Raw genomic sequence first — 10,922 nt, 5'->3', positions numbered from 1 at the left:
CTAGGCCGAACAGGAAATGTGACGTGGTGGGCCAACTCGGCCCAAGTCATTCTCCTGTTTCTCAAACACCACATGTCTGTTTCTCCAAAAACAGAGAGAAAGGCATTTAATCTTCTCCTGTTATTCAAAAATCAAAACTCGTTCGACTAATTGTGGAAAAAAGTAATAATAATAGCTAGCGCACACGATTTTAACGTTCAAAACAAGCAGCCAAAATTGATAAGAAATCCCCCTCCCTTTTTACGCTTAATTTTCATAATCTGTCTCCCAACTTTTTGACCTACCAAATGTGAAATATGATTACCATATGATCGAGAAAAACTAATACCCTTTCCGCAATTAATGACATATTTGATTTTGGGCCTTTGCATGTAGTACTAACTTGCGACCATATCAATTGAATACTAGATCCTCCCTTTAACTGATTTTAACTTCCACCATTAATCAAAAATGTTTTTTTATTCAAATAATTATGGAACTTTTACACGCTTATTTGAAAAATAAGGAGTGGTTTAGCATGTTGGGCTTTTGGGATCGTTCTAATCAAAGATTCTGTAATCCTTAGATTGAGCACGCTAATATTTTCTTTTATTTCTAGAATCCTTTGGATTTTGTCTTTTGATCCAAAATTGAAGGGGCTTCGTTTGTAAGGGCCATCAATTGCGCTTAATTATTTTCAATCTTCATTTTTCTCATTATTGTCATTCTGAGATATCTATACGGATAGTGATAAAAAAAAAGTAACAAAATTGTAGTAATATATAATTAGAGACCATTTTAATCCTTAGATTAAAAAATAGAAGGATGAAATTTAAACCAAGGAGGTCATTTGTAGATATCAATTATGTTATTTTAAGATAATTTTAATTTGTACGAGAGTTATGAACTGAAATGACCTAAAAATGACAGTTAGTTCCATGTTATGAACTAAATTGATTCCTAAAAATGACCTCTTTGATTATTTGATTATGTAGTAGGATTTAGTTATTTTTTAACACTACCCCTTGACGTACAATGTACAGTTACAAACTAATTATTTTTATTAATATACTGCACTATTTTATTGTTTATGACCATATACGGTATACCCGTCAAAGTCCAAGTCAAAAGCTTGGAATAGAATTTGTTCGACAAGGGTCTCGTAATCAAACCACGTTTTCCTCTTACATTTCTAAAAGCGTGAGTCAATTATCATTCAAGATTTGGGAGAATGATTCTAGCTGGAGTTTAGATCAACAAGTGACTTGTGCTTTTCTATAATCGTTTCTCATTACTTTAAACCACTTCTAATTTTTATTTTTCTCATATTTTATTAATTTCATTTTTCTTCTTTTTATTTTTTGTAGGAATATTTATTCCTATATATGACCTATGTAGAGATTGGTTTAATATTAAAGATCAAGTTTAAATGTATCAATTGGATTCTAACATGAAAGACGATACCGTGATGGATCGGTCTCGATAAAAGAGTTAGAATCGGGCGTATTGATAGCCCTCTTCTCTTGCCTTGAATAGATGATACATTATGTGTATATAAGTATGTAAATAAGATGGAAAAGCTGTAGGAAATATGTGGATAAGTCTGATGCATTTATGAAAAGATGTGAACGAACGGACACGACCCTTCGGAATGGTTGTGTGTTTGCCTATAAATACATTCAGAATTTACAGCTTTTAATACACAACAATTCTCTACATATTCTATATACAAGAATAAAGAAAAGTCATATACATATAAGATTCTTCTCCATCAAAAGAATCGAGTAAAGGAAGGCCAAGAGACGATAACATCAACCGCAGCTTATAGGGGAAACATCAAACCGTGGAATACTACCCTACATCAAATTTAAGCTATGGATGGAGGTTGGTAAATCATCTCTTATGTGTTGTATGTGTTATGGTTGAATTACTACGAATCTAGGATATGATCCCGGTATAGAGATCAATAAAGAATGGCTAACAGTTGGTATCAGAGCCAACCTAGATTTGTTTAAATCACCATATTGAATGTTCAAAATCAAAATATGAAAGTATATGTTTCATTTTGTGTTGTTTGGTTCCGCTGCGCATTGGGTGATTGTTTCATGAAAGGTTGAAACATGAAAATCGAAGGGAGAAAACAGAGGACAGACGATTCGCCCGGTCGGGCATCATTTCGCCCGGTCGGGCGTTTCGAATGGGCGTGTCGTTTGAAACAACGCCCGGTCGGGCGTTTATGAGGTACGAAAATGCCCGACCGGGCGAACTTTCTGGAAGGTCGATATCAACGCCCGGTCGGGCATTTTGAAGGTATAAAATCACCCGACCGGGCAAACTCTCGGAACTCACCAATGCCAAAACGCCCGGTCGGGCGTTGTAAAGGTATAAAATCGCCCGACCGGGCAAACTCTCTGGACAAATTCGTGCATGTCAAATTTTAATCCTTTTAAGTTGCATGTTAATGTTATGTGACATGTTAATCACCAAAGTGGTCTTGTTATATGACATTATGATTATAGAAATGATGTAAAGTTGTTTAAATTATTGATCATGATTAAAGGATGCTAAATGACAAGAAAGTTGATTGATCAATAACTTTATTAGCTATATACTTGGAGATCACCCAAAGGTGGATCATTGTATGTATGTTAATAAAACGAAAAGGATTAATCTTGTCTACAGTATCACATGTAGTATGTATACCCAAAGGCAACATGCTTATTTGATATGTGTATGATATGATTGATCATTAAAGTATATTATAGCATCAAAAATAAAAGTATATGTGTTTAAGTATTGCCCAAAGGTTGCTTGAATACATGTTATTACAGTTATCTGAATCGGTGTTTAAAGTTCAAAGCTCTAATTGTAAGCATGTATAAATGTTGCAGCTTCATCTAATATATATGCATCTGCAAACTCTGTCGTAAAGTTCAATGGGCAGAACTATGGTGAATGGTCAGAACAGATCCGGTTTTCACTGGGTGTTATGTCACTTGATCATGCCATACTTACGGAAGATGAGCCTACAGCCATTACAGCAGAGAGCTCTGAAACGGACAAGTCTCGTTATGAGACTTGGGAGCGATCTAACAGGCTAAGTCTCAATCTTATGAGGATGACGATGGCAGAAAGTTTCAAGCCATCTATACCTAAGACAGAGAGTGGAAGGGAATTTATTGAAAAGATAAATGAGTGTTCACAGTCGGAATTGGCCGACAAGTCAATTGTGGGAAGCCTAATGAGTGAGCTCACTACAAGAAAGTTTGACTGGTCTAAACCGATTCACGATCATGCAACGCACATGTCAAACTTGGCAGCAAGGCTCACGACCTTGGGAATGGAGGTTCATGAACAGTTCTTGGTTCAATTCATCATAAACTCTCTTCCTATTGAATTTGGTCAGTTCCAGGTGAATTATAACACCATAAAAGATAAATGGGACCTTAAAGAACTAAAGGCCATGTTAGTTCAAGAGGAAGGGAGACTAAAGAAGATGGGTGACCAAGTTGTGAACCTAATGGGTCATGGAGGAGCAAGCACCAGTAAGGGAAAGGCAAGTAAAAAGGACAAGCGTAAAGATTCTTCTTTTCCTAAAGGCCCCGAAAAGAAGATCCAAAAGGAAAGGAAGTGTTTCTTCTGTAGAGAACCGGGACACTTCAAGAAGGATTGTCCAAAAAGGAAGGCATGGTTCGATAAGAAAGATAAACATGATAGTTTCGTTTACTTTGAATCAAATCTTATTGAAGTGCCTAATAATACTTGGTGGTTAGATTCTGGTGCTACTACTCATGTGTCTCACATTGAACAGGGATTCAGTACGATCCAACCTATAAAAGGAAATGAACAATACTTGTTCATGGGGAACAGGATGAAAGCACAAATTAAAGGCGTCGGGACCTATAGACTGATCTTGGACACGAGATGTCATATAGATCTTAAGGAATGTCTCTATGTACCAGATTGTGCTAGAAATCTTGTGTCTGTTAGTAGGTTGGATAGATTAGGATTTAAAATCAAATTTGTAAATAGTGTATTTACATTGTACAGAAATGATTACTTCTATGGAAGTGGTACATTGTTTGATTCACTCTACAGTTTCAATCTTGATGCAAAGTTTTCTGAATCATTGTTTAATGTTGAAAGTAGAGGCACAAAACGTAGTGTGTCAAGTGAAAATTCGGCTTTCTTGTGGCATCAAAGACTAGGTCACATATCCAAGGAAAGGATGATGAGGTTGGTAAAGAATGATATTCTTCCTCAATTGGATTTTAGTGATCTAAATGTGTGTATAGATTGCATAAAGGGGAAGCAAACTAAACATATAATAAAGAAACAAGCCACAAGAAGTTCTCAACTTCTTGAATTAATTCATACTGATATTTGTGGTCCGTTTGATGCACCTTCGTGGGATGGTAGAAATTATTTTATCACTTTTATTGATGATTTCTCACGGTATGGTTACATATATCTATTGCGAGAAAAGGCTGAATCCGTGAATGTCTTAAAGATATTCATAGATGAAGTGGAAAGGCAATTAGATAGAAAAGTTAAAGTGGTGAGATCAGATAGAGGTGGTGAATTCTACGGAAAATTTAATGAATCTGGAGAATGTCCGGGTCCATTTGCAAAGTACCTCGAAAGCAAGGGCATTTGTGCACAATATACAATGCCCGGTACTCCGCAACAGAATGGTGTAGCGGAAAGGCGGAATCGTACTCTTTTGGATATGGTTAGATGCATGTTAAGTGGGTGTAATTTACCTCTTTCGTTGTGGATTTATGCATTAAAGACTGCAACGTATATGCTTAATCGGGTTCCTAGTAAGGCAGTTCCAAAGACACCTTTCGAACTGTGGACGGGAAGGAAACCGAGTTTAATGCATTTACGTATTTGGGGTTGCCCCGCAGAAGTAAAGTTATATAATCCGCATGAAAGAAGCTGGATTTAAAGACGGTCAGTGGATATTTCATTGGCTATCCAGATAAGTCGAAAGGATATACATTCTATTGTCCTAACCATAGTACGAGGATAGTTGAGACGGGTAATGCTAGGTTCATTGAAATTAGTGGGAGTGATGAACCTCGTAAAGTGAACTTTAATGAAGTTCAAGAAAAGGTTGTTCATCCACCTTTTGTTGCACCTAAGATTGTTGTTCCTATTGAACAACATGAAGTGCATAACCCACCTATTGAGATTGAAGATGAATCAGTCATAATTCAAGAACGGAATGATGAACCAATAGAACCTTTAAGACGATCAGTAAGGGAACGACGATCGGCCATATCGGATGACTATGTGGTATATTCCGTTGAAAGTGAATGTGACTTGAGCATTGATAAAGATCCTATCTCATTCCAACAAGCCATGGAAAGTGACAATTCTGAAAATTGGTTAAATGCAACAAAGGATGAGATGAAATCCATGAGAGATAACAATGTTTGGGACTTAGTAGAATTGCCTACGGGTTTTAAAGCCATTGGTTGTAAATGGATTTTTAAAACAAAACGTGATTCGAAAGGTAACATTGAAAGGTACAAGGCTCGCCTTGTTGCCAAAGGATTCACTCAAAAGGATGGCATTGACTACAAAGAAACCTTCTCTCCAGTTTCAAAGAAGGATTCTTTAAGAGTTGTATTGGCTTTGGTGGCTCATTATGACTTGGAGCTTCACCAAATGGATGTAAAGACGGCCTTTCTTAATGGAGTACTAGAAGAAGAGGTATACATGAAACAACCCGAAGGATTCATGATAGAAGGGCAAGAAGACTTAGTATGTAAGTTGAGAAAGTCAATATATGGACTCAAACAAGCTTCCACACAATAGTATATAAAGTTTAATGATATCATTGTTTCATATGGCTTTGTAGAGATCATCGTTGATAGATGTATCTACATTAAAATCAGTGGGAGCAAGTTTATCATATTAGTCCTATATGTTGATGATATTTTACTAGCCGCAAATGACATGGGTTTACTACATGATGTCAAGAAGTATCTCTCTTTAAACTTCGAAATGAAGGATATGGGTGAGGCGTCTTATGTGATCGGAATAGAGATATTCCGAGATAGATCACAAGGATTGTTAAGCTTGTCTCAGAAAGGCTATATCAATAAAGTTTTAGAGAGATATAGAATGGATAAATGCTCCGCAGGAATTGCTCCAATTCAGAAGGGAGATAAATTTAGCTTAATGCAATGTCCGAAAAATGAATTGGAGCGTAAGGAAATGGAAAAGATTCCCTATGAATCAGTGGTTGGGAGTTTGAACTATGTTCAAACATGTACACGACCAGATATCACCTTCGCGGTTGGTATGTTGGGTCGTTATCAAAGTAATCCCGGTATGGACCACCGGAAGGCTGCAAAGAAGGTTCTCAGGTACTTGCAAGGCACCAAAGAACACATGCTTACCTATAGGAGATCCAATCATCTAGAGGTGGTTGGATATTCAGATTCAGATTATGCCGGATGCGTTGATACCAGAAAATCGACGTTTGGATACTTGTTCCTTTTAGCCGAAGGAGCAATATCATGGAAAAGTGGAAAGCAGTCTGTCATTGCTACTTCTACTATGGAGGCAGAGTTTGTGGCGTGCTTTGAAGCCACAGTTCACGGATTGTGGCTGCGGAACTTTGTTTCGGGACTTGGAATTGTCGACACCATAGCCAAGCCACTGAAAATTTATTGTGATAATTCCGCAGCTGTCTTCTTCTCAAAGAACGATAAGTACTCGAAGGGTGCTAAGCACTTGGAGTTGAAATACTTATCGGTTAAAGAAGAAGTGCAGAAACAAAGAGTGTATTTTGAGCACATAAGAACGGATATGATGGTAGCGGATCCGTTAACTAAAGGACTACCACCCAGTATGTTTATTGGCCATGTAGAGCGTATGGGTATTATAGATAAAGCCTTGCTATTTTAGTTGTGGACTCATGTATTGTGTAAACACTCTTGTGAATTCAATAAAAGTTGTGTTTCTGCTTATTTATATGTTATCATTAAAGTTGTATACAGTATGGTTGTTTAGATAACATATGTTGTATTGAGAATTAGAGTACATCTCAATGAAAGGTTTGTTCATATAAAGTTAGAATTGATTTGTGATACATGGAAGGAATCATGTCGACTAAATGAGTGTGTGACCGCCATGATCCAATTGAATCTAACTTTATAGGTATTTAAAGGATATATGAACTTGGTTGTAAAGTGCGCAAAAAGGTTATTAAACCATTGAAAGCTACAAAGGTCAAGTGGGAGAATGTAGGAATATTTATTCCTATATATGACCTATGTAGAGATTGGTTTAATATTAAAGATCAAGTTTAAATGTATCAATTGGATTCTAACATGAAAGACGATACCGTGATGGATCGGTCTCGATAAAAGAGTTAGAATCGGGCGTATTGATAGCCCTCTTCTCTTGCCTTGAATAGATGATACATTATGTGTATATAAGTATGTAAATAAGATGGAAAAGCTGTAGGAAATATGTGGATAAGTCTGATGCATTTATGAAAAGATGTGAACGAACGGACACGACCCTTCGGAATGGTTGTGTGTTTGCCTATAAATACATTCAGAATTTACAGCTTTTAATACACAACAATTCTCTACATATTCTATATACAAGAATAAAGAAAAGTCATATACATATAAGATTCTTCTCCATCAAAAGAATCGAGTAAAGGAAGGCCAAGAGACGATAACATCAACCGCAGCTTATAGGGGAAACATCAAACCGTGGAATACTACCCTACATCAAATTTAAGCTATGGATGGAGGTTGGTAAATCATCTCTTATGTGTTGTATGTGTTATGGTTGAATTACTACGAATCTAGGATATGATCCCGGTATAGAGATCAATAAAGAATGGCTAACATTTTTCTCATATCTTATTAATTTCATTATAAAACCAGTATGGTTATAAAGGATGAATGGAATACTTATTGAATTTTCTCTTTGATTTAACTAGTGTGCCATATAAAAGTTATTGTCGCATCAGCATGACTACTTGAAAATATACAAGTATGTTGATTTAGTATAAAAATTAGAGTAAAGGGATGATTTTGTCCGGGCGTTTATCTAAATATTTTATTGTTTAAGTAATTACTACCATTAGGTATTCATTGTTTTCTTTTTGGGAATATATATTCTTCAAAAAAAAAATCGGCAATTGAATATCGACATGCACGTTAGTTAATCAAAATTATACATTGATTAATTAATAATACTTAGATCACTTTTAAGAAAAGTGGTACACTGCCTCATTTTGGGATTATATATATGTCACATTTTATTATTTGGTGAATTCGTTATTATTGATCGAATTTCTCTTATGAGTATATTGTAAGTAGGTTTTTTTATTTGTTGGAATCGTGCTTGGTCAAAGGATTTTTGACTAATAATAAATGGTGTAAGACATTTAATTTTGTGAAATTAAATGCAATAGCGTCGATCTACGTTCCGAGTAGATGACCGTAGTATATTCACTTTCTCAAATCCGATTCCCGGTAAGTGAGAAATAATATATTAAAGTTGGTCACAATAAAGCTAGAAATGAGCTATGTGAAAAGACTAAGGGATTAATTAACTAGGTGTTAATTATCCCACATCGGGGATGATAAACTTCTTTGATGAAGTATTTAATCAGATGAATTATCATGTGTAATAATTATCGTGGAATAAGACGGGTGACAGAGCCCACACGCTCGCACACGCGCGAGCCGCCGCCCGCCCGCGAGCCGCGCACCGCGCACCGTGTCCCGTGACCCGTGTCCCGTATCCCGTGACCCGTGCCCCGTGCCCCGTGCATCGGGTGCCTTGTGCCTTGTGCCTTGGCAATTGGTCTTTGGGTGGTCTTTGGGCTGTTCTTTGGAGCTGGTCGTTGAGCGTGGGTCGTGCCCCGCTTGTTCTTTTTAGACCAACCCAAACTCCACGCTATCCCCGACGGGTCTGGTCCACGTCATGGTCCCGCTGGACCCCGACGCATGACGGGAGACAAAAGGTTCCCGCTGGACCCCGACTTACAACGGGAGACATAAGGTCCCCGCTGGACCCCGACGCACAACGGGAGTCAAAAGGTCCCCGCTGGACCCCGACCCATAACGGGAGACAAAAGGTCCCCGATGGACCCCGACGGGTCCATGGTGTATCCCGTCGTGTGTATCCCGTCGTGTAGCGTGTCCAGGTGCGTCGTGTCTCTTCAGCTCCCACTGGCTAGTGCACCAGTCAATAACCCCCGGTGGTTACAGTCAAGCCATCATGGCACACATAATGGCTGTTGACTCCATCAATGCCCTGCAGGTGGACTTGGCCTATAAATAGCCATGCATCCATTGCATTCTATACACAACATACTCAAGCATTTTGCATACACGCTCTCTCCCTCTCTGCATAAACTTCCCGTCGAAGCTCTGCCCCCGCCTCACTCCCGTTCGCCGGAGCTCTGTTGCTAGCGGTGCTGCTACTCCAGAGACGAAGCCGTTTTATCTTTGGGGACGACACGCCAAACCGAGAGCACTACCGGGGCGTATCTCGTCTTGCGGAAAGAGGACTCCTCGACTCGGCTTACCGCTTTCCACAAGTTTTCCGTGTATTTTGTTCAGTTATTTTCCGTGTAATTTCTTTTATTTTTCATTGTAATTTCGCCCGGCAAGTTGTACCTCGATTTTCACAACATTATTAACTTATTCTATCAATAATTTTATTATAAAAATTACTTACTATATAAAAATGAGATCAGTTTTTCATTAACGTTTTCCAGCTTACAATTTTTTCATATTTTTCAAAACCCGAACTGCTAACAAATAAGTATCACATGTACTCGCAGATGAATGAAGTATTTTACTATATCTTCCCTTAAGGGCATCCGCAGTGGTGCGGATGCCCGGGCAGACATCCCCGCGGACATCCCAAAAACACCTTCTGCCACGTCATAAGGACTTTCCACTGCACTGCCACGTCATAAGGACTTTCCACTGCACTGCCACGTCATAAGGACTTCCCACTGCACAGTGGCGGACATCCCCAATGACATCCTGACGGACTTCCCACAATAATAAAAATTCACAAATTCACCAAATTAAACAATTTACGGAATTAAAATTTCGACACAAAAACGGAGAAATTGCAACCACTTTATTTAAAAAAAACATACATAATTATTAAAAGTATTTATCTTCAAAAGAAAAGTATTTAGAGAGAGATACTGTTGATTATTTTAGTGTAATTGGATTAACTTGATTGATCAATATTATCATAATGAGACACCATATAAGTTTGGAAGGGCGGAGTGCATGCTTGTTTGAATTCATTGTGATTAGCGCCCCCGAGTTGCGGGGTCCAAGGGGCAGCAGACGTGAAGAGATGCAATGCTTCGTGAAGAGACGCGATGTTTCATTTCAGGCCGTATTTATAGAATTTTCGAAAAAAAATCAAATAATCGGGACGTCCGCGCAGACGTCCGTGGGGGTCAACGCAATGACGGACGTCCGCAAGGACGTCGAAACGGACGTCCCGAGAACGCCGCGGAGCTCCAGTGTCCGTAGCGGACGTCCGTATCTGCGTCACCCTTGCACAATGGTGGACGTCCAGCACGCCGGTCGGACGTCCGGCACGCCGGTCGGACGTCCACCTGGATGGGCGCCATTGCGGATGGTCTAAGTATTGAGAATGAGGTCATCCTTGCCCAATTAGTGATAACCCTTTCCCTAACACTAAAGGGCACGTCTCTTCCAAGTGCTTAATTAATTATAATCCTACTATATGGCCTTGATTACAAGATTGAATTTTAAAAAACACAGACACCTCTTTCATCCATATATATTTATACAAAACTGATTTTAGACTTGAGATTAACCCTGCCATTCTAGATTGTTATAATTGTTAGGATTTTTAAAATTCAAAAAAAGATTAATTCATGTAATCATACATACCGCAAT

This window comes from Salvia splendens, chromosome 18 (genome assembly GCF_004379255.2).
Source record: "Salvia splendens isolate huo1 chromosome 18, SspV2, whole genome shotgun sequence".
Taxonomy (NCBI): domain Eukaryota; kingdom Viridiplantae; phylum Streptophyta; class Magnoliopsida; order Lamiales; family Lamiaceae; genus Salvia; species Salvia splendens.
The sequence above is the reverse complement of the archived record's forward strand: the minus strand, read 5'-3'. Positions refer to the sequence as shown.